Here is a 14,622-nt window from a genome sequence, read left to right on the forward strand (position 1 = left end):
GCCGAGGCCTGTGCATGGCCGTGACCAAAAAGTGGCACTGGTACCCTGTCTGGTCATAAATTACGTGATCTAATTGAATGGCATTAAACGTAGGTGTGGCGAGGGTCATCTCGGCCCTCAGCCTCCTCACGGCTGTACAGTGCCACTCGCCCTCGATTTTGGATCGTCTTCTCTTGCTGTCCTTTGACTCCACGCTGAGGACATGAGATAGAAACGAAGCCCAAACCTCTTGGGCATGACACAGGGCTCGGTATTGAAGGCTGCTGCTTTAGAAACATCTAAGTCAGAGGGAGAGTACTTTGAAGAAGAACAAACTACTCTTCAGTTGTGAACTGGAGAATTAAATAAATAGAAAATAAACACCCACTGTCTGATGTAGCTGGCTGAAAAATAGCTCTTAAGAGACCTCTACCAAAGCTGTGTACAAGGGTCACTTCAGCATAATTCTGCACTGAGAGGTCGCACTGGAGCTGAACAATCGATCTATTGTAAGGTTATTTTAAATTTTTTTTCAGTTTTTCAGTTCAGGTGTCTGCCAATGCATCTTCAACCAAAGTACATAATGCTAGCTCCTCATAGCTGCTCCTGTGACATTCAGGACTGTCACCTCAGAGCACATCACAGTTATTACGGAAAATTAAACAGCTGACTAAGATGAGGATTCCTCTTACCATCTTTGGTATCAAGAGTAATGAAGGAGAGCTCATAACTCATTTGAAAGAGTCACATCAGAAATCTTTTAATTATGAACCCAGACCTGTTACCAGTTTCTGCCTCTTAACAGCATCATCTTGCCTTCCTACAGAAGAAACCCCCATGATCCTGAAAAATGACTCCTCAAGCCCAATTCTGCTCTCAATTTGCAATCCTGTAAAGACAGCAGGGCACAGAGGTAACTGTCTGTTGGGTTAGCTCTCATTTATACAGCTAAGAGTGGGGTGAAGCCTGAGCGCATCCTGCATAACAAAGTTCTTCATACATGCCTTGCTTCTCTCACTGCTTTTTTGACTCCCTGATGCTATCAGAGGGTGAAAAAATGGGAGAATGTAGTCACCCATGCATTGCCTGCTGCAGCCCTGCTAAAGACTGAACTGCAGTCTGCACTCAGCATATGAAAAAACATGAGCAAAGACAGAATTGTGCTTGCCCAAGCTCTTAGACATGGAGGTTTATATAGACTCTTTATACATATTCTCTTAATAAAAATGACTAGCTGTGGATTTTCTTATTAGAATTAACAAGCTGTAAGTCTTTAAAAATTCAGTTTTCGTGATTGGCCTCAGAAATACCTTCTAATGTTTACTCAAAACAAATTTTCCTTCTATTAACATATAGCTAAATGCCCATGTATTTTTTTTATAAGAAGAATTAAGAGGCAGCACAGTTTTATGCAAAAATACATCTGCGTGTTTAAATACAATTAGGCATCCTTATTTTACCCTCCCTGGAGGCACTTCTATTATGTAGCAGGTTTTGCTGACTTTTTAGTTTGCAGAATATTTTCTCTCTCGCAAACACTCCTATATTCCACAAAAGATGTCAGATCGAAGAGAAAAAGAACTGCAAAGGAAGTTTATGAAACAATATTATCTATTACATACTGTGTTAGATAGTGTCAGATTTGACTGCAAAATAGTTTGTCTTTTTGGGTTTTGTTTGTTTGGGATATTTTACAGATTTTAAGTGTTGTAAGGCTTGTTAGCTCTTGAAATATGATGCAAGGATTACTGGTGAGCTAATACTATTCTTTAAGGTCAAGTTAATAAAAGAGCACAAGATTTATTTCTCTTTTCAGTTCCTTGACTACAAAAAGTAAAAGGTATTGCAGTATGTGGGGTTTTTAAGCATCATAGTAAATTTGTAACCAGATAGCTGTTGGCTGCTATGATTATTAGTGATCCCATCAAATAAGTTATGTATTTACACACACTTAGGGAAGTAAGACTAATGTCAAATTATAAGGAGCAATACTTGTTTAATAAATTAACTGCAGTGAAAATGGGCATCTCTTGCTTTACTGCACACTACTGTATACACTGGTAGTTCCCCAGAACTTTGGCTGCTGATGTGGGCTCTATGGGGGTGATTGCCTCTGCCCCATTTCTGTAACCTCTCCTATCATCTACTGACAGATCATTTCTTATTTATCTGTCTTTCCACTTCCCTTATTCACTGCCATTTTAATTTCTTTTTGAGACATCAAGGAAAAAAAGCCTTTCGATCAGTTCTGTCCCTGTAAAACAACCTCTCTCAGGTCCTCACTTGCAGCAGTCCAGAGCTTGGGCTGTTGAACTTCCAGGGGAAAACTGCAAGCCTTCAGTGCAGCTCAAGGCATGCACAGAGTTCAGCAATGTCTCCAGAATGAAGGCTGGAAAGAGCATGATTCCCAACAGGGTCAAATATACCCCAGTTCTTCCCACAGTTGTCTCCACTACTCCTCACTCCTAAATTGAGAAACTGTAGTTTCCAGGGTGAGCAAATGACAGAGGCCAGGAGGGAGAGTGCAATGATCCTGTGCTAACAGATCTTCCTGTGTCTAGAACATGTTACAAAGGCAGCATGAAAACTGCAGGGATCCCGTGTCTTGTGAGCCTGAGGGGTAGACTGAAGGCAGAAGGATTTCATACCTGTGATTCAGGTGCTTGTCTCTGCTGAAACTGGAACTGCGTGGAACTGATGTGCTTCCCAGGGAGATTTATTTATCCAGAATGTAATTTCCTGTTAGAATACCGTTTCACTGAAATATTTTGACTAAAATAATACCTATGTTGCAGAAATTTTCTGGAGCACAGAACACATTTAACTATTGCAGTCATCAGAAAAAGGTTACTGAGGTTACCTCATGGGCGCAGTCTACGAAAAGACCAGTTATCTTTACAAGTGCCCCCACTTTTTTCGATCAAAGTAGTATTTTGTTAACAGAGATACACCTTCAAATGATAGACTCAATAACAGATAGTGAAAATATTCAGTATCTTTATTTACACCGATATAGAAGAAATTAATGAAGGAAAATGAACTTCTTACTTTCTGTATCCGAATTGTGGATCCGTATGTAAGATCCAGGAGTAGCAACCTGTTTGAATAGGAGGGCAGTTTAGGATATTTTTGGAAAAAGGGGCAAACCTGTTCTCATTTATATTCATCATCACAAAAAGGTCGCACTTTTTAGGACAGTTTTACAAGGAGGTTGAGCATTTATGAAGGTGAAGAATGAGTAGGAAGCTTCTCAAAAGAGGCACCAATAGTCTATTTAGAAATTAATATTCTATCTAAAATATTTTCAATCCTAGCTAAAATATCTCAGTTTTGCAGATCACTCTTGGAGCAGGAGGAGAAAAATCAGAAAAATTGGCCTGACAAAAAAGGGAAAAAAAGTATTTTCTTATTTTCTTTTGAATATACTGTTTTAAGAGTTTTCAAACAGCTCTACTTGCTGAGAATTCCGTGGTAGAGGCTGCACAAGACTTAGATTTCTACATGGAGCTTCTAGATGGTCTGTGATGTGAAGTGGATCTAAACAAAGTAATGTGAAGGAGGTAAGACAGTGACTTCAGACACAAGATTTTGATGAGAATTTAACTAGCAATTTCCTAGCTAACCCATGGCTCTGTTAGCAGCAGATGCAGTTGGCTGTACACAATGATGTTATTTAAATAACATTCATTTGAACTGACATTAGATGTCTGTTACTTTAAATTTTGTTACCGTGAAGATCAATAAACAGAGATGGTCTTCATCTGAAGCCGAATGAAATACAGGATAATCTCTCCTTTGATACCACCAGGCGTTGCTTTTGATCGTCACGTACGTCAAAGTCTCCAGTCCAATACCTAAGCAGTGGCAGCAATTAGACTAGCTAATCCCCCTGTCTGCCCTACAGCAACATCAGAAGTACGCATTTTCTAAGTTACCTCATAGAAAATAAAGTAGGTTTTCAGTTTCACTTCCCTAATTAAGAAAAAAAAAAAAAAAGGAAATAACTTTTACTTAGCCCTTATATTGCCTAGGCATGGTTTATATAGGCTAGGCACAGATTTAGGTCTGGGCATATCATCCGCATCTTAGTACCTTGGTATACATGTGCAAAGTCATGTGATGTGAGAGTACCTAGTGGCCAAGCCAGCTCCACCCTGGTCCCATGTCCCAGGCTGGCCTTTGTTGTCCCCAGGGAGGCGTCTGATACCCTGGGCTGACCTGGCTGGGATGGCTGGGTGGGTCCTGGCTGCCAGGCCCTGCCGTGCCTTCCCAGGCAGCCCCCGTAACCATGGATTGGGATCTGACCTGATCTGCAGAGGGTCCAAGTGATTAGAAATTAGAAGTTAAATTGTCTTATAAATTCCCTACCGTGCTACTTACAGACTGTACTAGGCTGACTCTGCCCGTAGAAATCCCGTGCCATTCTAATAATAAATTCTCTTCTATGTCAATCATAACATCCTGTTAGGAAAGCAAAGCTTTAGTTGTACCTCTGGTTTAGTGCCATCGTCACTCTGCCAATATCCCTAAGAGAACCCGTCTGTGTTGGGTGACAGTGTCACTCAGATAACAGTGTCTGTTCACCAAGAACCTCATGGAGCAACAGGGAACTTTTTAGCAAGTGTGTGAAAAGGGCTGATGCAGTATCTAGGAAGTTGAAAGGAATGGTATTCTGGGCAATTGGACTCCTGATAGTGAGAAAGTCTCCTGTATTGCACACCCTGGCTACCTCGCTCAAAGGAATATTACTAAATTAAAACTTCCTGCTTGCAAATTAAGATACTGTTTGTTTTGTTGGTGGGTTTTGAAAGAGGTTAATTGAAAAGTGCTATGGCTGAATGCTATCTAGAAGGAAATTTTTCTCTTTTTTTGGTCGATTGATTTTGGTCATTTGGCAGCTTTTTATGCAGAGTGACTTACGCTGTTTTCTACTGCAAAAGCATTTATAGTTAAATTTCGAGAGGTTTACAGTGCTTTTCTTCTTCTATTGTTCAACACCTAATTTGAGGCAGACTTGACTTTCGGAGATCACATGAACTTAAATGTCCTGTTGATTTGGTGGAAAGTCAGAGAAGTCCAGCATCTCTAGAAATCGGGTGCCTCCTGCCCATCTTTCAGAGATGTCAGATTTTGGGTCTCTAAATGTTGGAGAAAAAGTGCAGCTAGTAGTGCTCCAGCATTGTTATTACCGTTTGCATCGACTGTCTGGTATGTGTTTATTTGCATTTGGAAATCAGGGCATTATGGAAAATTTATATTGTAGAATATAGATTAATATTGAAAAATTACAGATCCATTTAACTTATATGAAAAGACAAACAAACAAATACCCAATGGATTGACTGTTAAAATCCACAGTCTTAAATAGAAAACACACAAACTTTTCAAAAATTTCTTTTGAGAAATATCAAGCCTATTTTGCTACTCACAGCAGTTGGGAAGTCTCACTCCTTGCCCTCCTTCCTTGTTCTCTCTTCATAACTTTCTAGGCACCACACACCGCTCACAGCAGGGACACTTCAGGAAGAATTGTACTTTCTGCTGCACAGCACAGTCTGTGTTTTAAATGTGGGGGTTTTGCCATCTGAAGTTCACATTCTTGGCTGTAGGAGTGAACTGCCACATAAATCACAGCAGGCACAGGAATGTGGCGAACTGCAGCTTAGGGCATTGCTTTCCAACTGATGTGATGCATCTTTTTAAAAAACTAGATGGGCATCACGGTACAAGCCAGCAAGCTCAGCTGGTTTTACAGTCTCGCATGCCCTACCACAGCTAGGATATCAGCTGTTCCTATCAGCAAGGAGGAACTGGTATGGGGGATTTGTTATCAGGGGAAGTCAGAACCCACTGCACCAGGTTTGCCTGGGACTGGTGCAAATGCAAAAAAATTAACTACAGCTGATCCCCAGAAACGAAAAAGATAGCAGGAAAAATTCAATTCAACCAACTCAGAAATTATTCACAGTGAGCAGGGAGAAGATAAGGAATGGGCGAATTCCTCATTCACAGAGAAAGGTACTGTGTGAAGCATGTGGCTAAGATGAGAACAAAAGATGAAGTGTTATCTAGATTAGAGGAGAAGTGGGAGACTAGTTTAAAAAAAGGTGAGAACTGGCCAGCTGTGAGGCTTAGCAGATAGCGTCAGGATGGAGAGAGGTTGTTCTTGGAGATTCTCATTGCTGTATCTTGGACCCGATCTTGCTCCATTGATATTGGTGGCCTTGTCAGGAAACACTGTTTCAGGACTCTGTAAAGAATCACAGAATCAAAGAATATCACAAGATGACAGGGACGCAGACGGATACATCGCGTCCAGCTCCCTGTGGTTAAGAATTTTCATTCTTAGTAAGAAGCAGTTACTGTGTTTGCAGAATGTGTGCACGGATTCTTGTCTGTGGTATTGAACAGCTCGTCTATGGGGTCTGGCTGAGCAAAGTGGTGTTGTGACTTCACATCTTCTCCAGTAGCTGCAGTAATCAGCTGGTATCACACATCAGCAACATCCTACCTGGGACTGAGAAAAAGCGTGCGCTAAGAGTCAGACCACTATAGGTCAGAAGATGGAACATCTGAAAGGGTAGTTGCAGTATCCTCTGGTTTCGGTGCCTTGAAAGAGTGTGGAAGTGTGTTGGCTCTGTTATAAATAAAATCTGTAATTCGTGCTATTATATATATAAAACTGAAATGTGATTAGACCCTACAGAGACCGAGTTTCTAAATCCCTGCACCAGCCTGGCTGAGAGAAAAATTTCACAACACTAAAAGTATTTCTTTCACAATAAGTGAGGATTCCACCTAGGTGGGTGTCGCGGGTTGGGTTTGTGAAACCGGGCGGAAACACCAATTTAGTGTAGTGGTTTGGTCCAAAGTACTCATTACTGTTTATCTGCTGTGAGATAAGAATTAGGAGAAATGCAAAGCAGGCACCAAACTTGAAAGAATATAAAGAAGTTTATTAACAAACCTAAAAGAGGGAAAAAAAAAAAATTATACCACCTTCAGAACTCTCCTCCTCCCCCCACCTTCCTCCCTTCTCCCACTGACAATGTAAAAAGACAACCTTTAAGATGTTCAGTCTGTTTACCACTTCCATAATAACCTTGTTCAGTCCATTTAGAAAGAGAAGTCTCTTCTTGCTCGTGCTATGAAAACATTATCACAACGAGACAGCCGCCCACTTCCAAATATTGTTCAGTCCATTTAGGAAGAGGAGTCTCTCTGCCTGCGTGTGAGTCCTTTCCCCCGACTTGCAGCTTTTCCCGCAACTGCTTTCGAGGGTCCACTCTTGAAGTTTTTTGGGGTACAGTTTTAAGGTTGAGCCGTTCAGAAACAGAAACAGAGGCCCTTCTCCTTCCCTGGGAGCAAAGGGTCTTCATCATCTTCATCTTTAGGACTATCTCTGGGAGCATCTCTAGGGACTGAGGTTTTCTCCTTTCCCATTTGGAGCAAAAGTCCTCATCAGGTTCATCTCTAGGGACTGACATTTTCTCCTTTCCCGTTTGGAGCAAAAGTCCTCATCAGGTTCATCTCTAGGGACTGAGGTTTTCTCCTTTCCCATTTGGAGCAAAAGTCCTCATCTGGTTCATTTCTCCCTGTCCAAACGTCTCATGAAATTACAGCTGCGTCAGCATCTGCCTAGCTCAGCGCAGGTGCTTTTGCTCACGAGTTGAACACTCCACCCCCCATATCTTCATGAAATTACAACGGGATACTCTGATATATCATAGCTTCACAACAGAATTTCAGCTTTAAGCATCTCCTCTCTCTCTTCCCTCAGGTTTTCAGCTCTTCACAGCAATAAAAGGGTTAATCTCACCTCGGCCTTGCAGCTTTGCAGCTGGAATGTTGAATTTTTCTTATCGCAGTGGAGAGGGGGGAGAGCCGAGCCGCTTCGGCTGCCCACGGCAAGGCAGTGGGGGGGGTTCCACGGCTGGAACAGGTCCATGGCTTCAGGATGGCCGTGGCCTGGCCCGGCCTGGCCCAAGCAGGGCCTGGCTGGGCCCGCTGGCCCCCACTCGGGGCCCGCAGCCACCTGTCCCAGCACCGGAAACGAGAGAGAGCTTGGAGGGGGAGTTTGCCTATTCTTAAATGTGGATCACAGAGGTGGTCACAACTTTAAGTGGCTTAGAGACTTGTCCATATTCAAACTGGCCAGCTGATAGGTTCTATCAGTTCCCAGAGGAAACTGTAAGCACCCCTTAGCAAGGACGTCCCTTCCGGGACTATGCTTGCTAGCCTATGACAGTGGGGTTGGATCTTATCACCGGGACATTTGCACCATGACGACTCGATCACCACACTCTGATATGTACATCAGGAATCTGGACATTCTGGGAACTAAAAATAACTGTTCCGGGAACCAGAGATGGCCCATCCATCAGCAGAAATGGCCCACTCATCACCCAGGATGGACAATTCATCAGACCCAGGAAAGGCTTTGTGCAGCCCAACTCCGGGACAAGAAAACTTCATGAATACGAGAAGAATAGAATTAATTCGGACTCTGCCCAAAAACTGTATAAGAAGGGACCAGCCAAAGCAGCATTCGCGAACTTGGGAGGTCTGGTGCAATAGAGATCAGATCTATGAGTGTTCACCCAGCTCCGACCCCGGGCTCGGTGCTGTTTTTCTCGATCGTGGCGTTTGAAACCGATATTTCGGTCGCATAATAAATGTCATTTCTTTATTAATTTTGATTCGGCAATTTTGTTTATATTAGCTCCATACCACAGTGCCCTGATCATCCAGCAAGAACTAATGTGAGCAACCTAATTTGGAAATCTGCAGACACTGAGAGAATCCGAGAGTGAGTGTATGCGTGCTTGCACTTGCAAGCAGCTCTAGTTAATAAAATGCCAGAGGGACTCTTTACCTTGTAATGACTTACTTAATCAAGGTACAATAAATATTAACAATTAGAACTGTTGCCATCAGTTAGCGTACTTGAAAGGGCCTGTGCAACAAGTGTGATAACTTTGCTGAATTTATATATTCATTAATCCCTGTCAGCAACAAGGAAGATGTTTTGTGGCATGAACTGGATGTCTTCAAAGACTTAATTAATAGCAGAAGGATAATACCCGATACTGTGAGAGAAATGCATGTCCTTAATAACAGGGTCTTTTTTTTTTCAAATACAGAAACGGGTTAGGAAAAAAAATTAGTTGTCCCACATTAATCACAGAGTGATGGAGTAAGAAACGTAATGTGTGGTGATGCGATACCTTTACTGTATTTTTATATAAGTTTTCTGTACCCCAATGGTTCATCCCTACCTTCCCCACTCCTATTCCCAGTTGGTTTGCCCCAGACCCAAGCCGCTCCCCCGGTGCTCCCTACATGGTTGTTCTCCTCCCCTTGTTCTAGCTCTTTCCCTATCAATCACCCAAACCCCTCCTGTTGTTCCCGAAGGTCCAGTGTCCATCATCTGAAACCTCCCAATTTACCCTTATATGGTCCCCATCAATCCCCCGAGACTCTCTAGATACCTCCCCCCTTGGAAATCCCCTAAACTTCGATGCCCCATTGGGGCATGTGATCCCTTTCCCTCCTCCGCTTGAGGCTATTGGCCCAAGGAAATGTCTATCCTCGTCCATATCCCTCCCCTAGAGATTTCTATTGGTCCCCAGTTAAGCCATCCCCATTGTAACACCTCCCTTTATAAGAGGTTCCCTGGAGCTGCTGGAGGCTGATCTCCTGGGAGTTGCTTCCAATTAACTTGGTTTACCCCCTGTGGCAAGCCTCCTTGCTACTTTTTATCCTTTCCCTCGTCCGGACTGCTGACAGCCACTGTGCCTGGAGCTTCAGCTCTCCTGGGCAGAGCTGAACTCCTGAGGAGCAGCTTTAAAGCCAAGAGCCTCCAGCTGCTCCCCACTCCTGTCGCACACCGCAGGAGCCTAGCCTGGGCAGTGGTCTGTGGCGGTCATTGCGACAGTAATGCTAGTGTAAACAGAAATGTTGTTCTAGATCCTTTCAGAATACCTATTTCCAGTAGAGATAAAACACCACCGTGCTGGTGGTGTATCAGTTCTTTTCACAGAAATAAGGATAAAAAGCAGTGCCTAGAACTTAACTAGGTATTGAGAAGGGTGGCAAAGATACTGAAGGAAATTAAGAAGCCATACTATAGAGGCAAGATTTTTTTTTTTTTTTTCGTCTGGCCTCATGGAACCCGCAAAGAAAATTACTTTTCTTTAAATGAAAAGGAGACCCAACAGACATGGAAGGGTATAGGCCACAAACGCGTTCAGGGACAGAAAAACGAATTGTTGACCTCGCAGGTAAAATTTGATCAGTGGGGAGGAACTGGATGAGGCAAGAGGGGCACCTCAGAATGCTTTTACCTGCATTACCTGACCATACCCCACCAAACAGCCTCCAGTGCAAACGCAGGGCTACAAAAAACGCTGGTGTTTGTTGGTTTGTCTGGGCTTGGCTTCCGCAGACCAGCCAAAGCCGCAGCCAAAGCAGCACCTCCGGAGCCGGGAGCCGGCCCTGCCCAGCCCGAGGGGAGCAAGCGAGCCTCGGGGCGGGTTTGGGGGGCCCGCACTCGGCGGCCGGACGCGTCCCCCGGCAGCGAGGGCGGCTGGCTCGGGGCTGGCGGCACCGCCCGCTCGCTCCCGGTGGGTCCCGCCGTGATCCCGGCGCCGGGCAGCGGCGGCAGGAAAGCAGGACGATGCCGTGCGCAGGCGGGGAGCTCCGAGCCTCATCTGCCCTGTCTCCGCTCCGAGCCCCGGCGGGATCCCGGCCCGGGTCTACCCCCGCGGGCGGTGGGTGCGGGGCCGGCGGGGCCCCCACCCCGCTTTGTGCTGCCGCTCGCACTTTGCAGGCGCGGCGGGACTGGGAATCCCGGGCGCCCGAGGCAGCCTCGCCTCCTCTTCCTTCCCCACCTCCTTCTCCTCCTCCTCCTCCTCCGGAGCGGGGCGCGTGATGGCGGCAGCCGCTGTAACGGAGGCGAGCAGCGCCGGCAGCAGCAGCACCGATACCTCCAGCACGGGCGAGGAGGAGAGGATGAGGCGGCTCTTGCAGACCTGCGACGGCGATGGGGATGGCTTCGTCAGCAGGTAGCGACAGCGGGAGGCGGCTCTTTGCTGCTACGGAGCCGTCCCATCCTTCCCCCCCCGCCCCGCGTGCCCCGGCGCTCAACTTGTGGGCGACTTGGAGCAGTTGCGGGAGCGCAGCCCCGCCGGGTGCTCCGCGGCTCCCGCCCCGCTCCCGCCGGCACCGGGGGCTCCGGCGGGGCCTCGGCACCGAGAGCTTCCCGGGACAGCGGGCGAACGCTGCCCGCAGCACTTCCACGTCCGCCGGGGCTGAAAGGTGACGCCTCCAAACCTGGTTTTTATCACCTCGTGCCCCGGGCAGGTGGTTTTTGCAAGTAAACACACAAAAAGCCGGTCGTAGGTAATCTAGGAGAAAACTCGTACTGTTCTCCCGGATCCTATGATTTTGGTTGTCAGTACGGTACACAGTTTCGTTTAAATTCCTCTGCTGGTCCTCAGAGAGTTTGAGGAGTGTCACCCAGGCTGGTATTTTGGTGTGGAAGGGTGAGCATGTACATTGGCAGGAGATAGCTGGAAATAAGCCACAGTGGAAGTTTGATGTGTTTTGGTCAGGAGTTGGTTTTGTGGCAGTGGTATTTCTGAGCTCTCACGCCATCATTTAAAAAATACCGAACTTCAAGAGGTGGGATTTGCCAGAGGTGCTGGAAACTTGCGTTTTCAAAATGAAACTTACGCTATTGCATGCAATTAGTAAGTGCCTCTAGAGAACTGGGTGATGAGCGGGAAGGACTCCACTACTGGAATAAGGAGTAAAGTAGGCACGTTTATTCCAGCGCTGGGACGCATGGGGGATAATTCCTCCAAAGTCATGCGTGCCCACAGCTGCATTCAGCTTGGTACATATCGGGTTACGAGTCCCATATTCATTGAGTTTCCCAATAGGCCGATACATATTCATTGCCTAGCCCCGCCCAGCCTCGCCTCGTATTACAATGAGCCCAAAAGTCATTTACAGCCGCGTTGTGCTTGCGCAGTGTTGTCTGGTGGTCGTGGGCAGGGGTCTCCGAGATGAAATAAGAGTCTTCCTCAGATGAAGTAGAGGGTCTTCCTCATGCTGAACTTTTCACCTTTCCTCCCTGTGCATGCTCTTTATGCCCCTGGGCTAAGTCCAAACTTCGAGACTGGTTTGAGTTAAGTTTTAGGTTAAAAACAGGATCTTTGGTCAAGATTCCTTCCCTTTATCAATAGTCTCCTATCTTCTTATCCTGCTTTGGTAGGCACAATAAGTGTCGGGCAAGCGGTATGCATTGCTTCTAACAACCCCTTCTTAGTAAATCATTTAATCTCGGCTTCCCCATCCCCCTGATTCGAGGGAATTTCTTCAACTGGCCATTTAACCTGTAACCTAAGCATATGACCCCACAAAAAGGCGAAGTAAACTTGAATCCCCACTGCCATCTCTTTGGAGCCAGAAAGGGTCTGAAAATCTGTAACAGCTGGCAGTCACTTTAAAAATAAAGTTTAAGGATTGTGATATTTCTTATCTAAACAGCTCCCTGAACACTTCCCGCCCCCCCCGTCTAATGATTATTTTGACAGTTGTGGTTCTGAAATATAAACTTAGAAAATGTGTACTTTCCAACCAGTGTGCTAAGACTGCTTCTCTTTCCGTTTGTTTACAGTCTTCATGGAATTGATTCTGATATCTGAAAACTTACAGTGTTCACGTAAAGTGTGCACTGTCTCCTCCGAGCACACTTGCTGATCTGTACTGTGATCTTTTTTCTGCAGTGTAAACTCTCTGTGTATTTATAATTTAAAGATCTTACTCGGGGAATGTTAATGTTGCTGTTCTAGAGTTTCATACAGACGATTGAGAGATGTTACCATGACACAAGCTACCCCTTTCTGATCGACTAATCCACATTCCCTTAGTTTTGTCCCAGATTTGTAGTCTGTGTTCTTCTAAGTAGGTGTTTCAGAGTGTTGCTTGAAGTACAGTGTTGAAAACTCTAGGATGTGTCTGAGTAGGGACGCTGGATTTCATGAGGAGATGGAAATAAAGCCCAGGGCCTGGGTGGTGGTTGAAAGTCCTTCAGGAGATGGTGGGTTCATTGTTGAAGGTTGCTGATACTTTGCTTCAGGAGGGAGTTGTGCCTTCAAGGCAGAACTGGCCTTTATCAGAGGACACGGTGTTACAAATTACTATCTTACTTTAAATCTCTGTATGTGGTGTATTGGTGCGCAAAGCACGGTCCCTAGACACGTATTTCTCTGTATGTGTGAGAAAGGAGGGAAAGAACATTTAAGAAATGATCTTTTACATGGCTTTACTTCATTAGATAGCCTGGGTAATGAGTTGTGTAAATGGAATGCCTTTCTTGCTTTCTGTAGTTACTCAATCTCACTTATAATCTGTTTTATGGCAGTGGCTGATGCAGGAGAAGACTTGTCCAGTCAGATTTGGATGTCTTTATAGTATGTGCCATCATAGTCTTAGAGCCAACTTGGTCTGATGTATGGACTCACTGTCCTTGTCAAAAGTATAGCAGCTGGGGGTTTGTTGTTGTTTAGAGCCCTAATGTTTAGGTAATTGCATCTTTTTTAATGTCACAAATTAAAATACAGAGAAAAAAGTTACAGCTGCTTTTACACTAAACTTCATCTTGCCACGCTATGCATCCTGTTTGTCTTGCTTCTGGGTTTATTCATAGAGGGGTTTTTTGTTTCATACGGGCCAGTTGCTTGGTTTTCCTGTTCCTTCTTGCCCTGCTTCCTTGGACTTCCCTTCGCTCGTCCTTGTGGCCAACAATTTTTTTGCCTTTCTTGCAGCCTCAGTGGAGTTTGGAGGCTGACTTCTGCATGTCACAAGGTCTTTTACAGCGGGTTAAACAATAAGTAAGCAAGAAATGCCCAGACATCTGTATAAAGAGCTGAAGAGATAGAAGCCAGCACTGTAAAATCAGCTCCTTTCTTGTGTACTAGAAGTAGACTTCCCTGTGATCTATAACCTATCACTAGCATAAGCTTTTTAAAAACTAGCTTATTTTCAATGAAATGGGGCTGAAGTTTGCAGTTTTGCAGCGGCTACTGAGTATAAATTTTATCTTTGAAAATTAGAATCCCTTTGTTTGCAGAGCTGAAGCTTGGTCAGTCATTTCTTTGCCTGGCACATGCAGCAGTTTGTTTATAAGATTTCTGTTTCTCCAGCTCCAGAGCTGTTAAGGAAGAGAAGATCTTTATACTTCTTACTCCTTATGCCAGCAAAAGCAGGCATTTTGTGTGTGTGTTTATTTAGTTCATATTGCATGGGGAAAAGAGCTATTTGTATTCCTAATGAAGTAGCATGGTGTCTCAGCTGTGGAACTGCTTTGTCGTGCATCAAACTGTAATAAACTGCTTCAAGTAATAGCAGGGAAGTACAGGCACAGATGGAGAGGAGGAGCATGTCCTGAGATACTGATTAGTGTTCAGGCTCTCACCCGAGATATTGATTAGTTTTCAGGCTCTAAATAGGATGATATCAAAACAGTAAAGCCTAATGAAGCATGTACCATTGGTGATTATAATCCAGAAGACACTGAGCTAGGGGATATGGAATGCTAAACCAGTGTCTCTGAGTCTTGCATTTACATGTGCA

At 44.8% G+C, this 14,622-nt stretch overlaps 1 protein-coding gene and 1 long non-coding RNA gene across 2 annotated transcripts in view; one reads left to right on the forward strand and one right to left on the reverse strand.

The window, feature by feature from the left end:
• LOC125319531 (ras GTPase-activating-like protein IQGAP2) overlaps positions 1-14,622 on the reverse strand; it is a 343,446-nt gene that overhangs the window by 168,042 nt on the left and 160,782 nt on the right.
• The window catches only part of LOC125319532, a 34,714-nt gene continuing 30,942 nt past the window's right edge, over positions 10,851-14,622 (forward strand). Inside the window, exon 1 of the long non-coding RNA XR_007200788.1 lies at positions 10,851-11,045. This is a non-coding gene — a long non-coding RNA (uncharacterized LOC125319532). The remainder of the gene's footprint in view (positions 11,046-14,622) is intronic.

This window comes from Corvus hawaiiensis, chromosome Z (assembly GCF_020740725.1).
Source record: "Corvus hawaiiensis isolate bCorHaw1 chromosome Z, bCorHaw1.pri.cur, whole genome shotgun sequence".
NCBI lineage: Eukaryota > Metazoa > Chordata > Aves > Passeriformes > Corvidae > Corvus > Corvus hawaiiensis.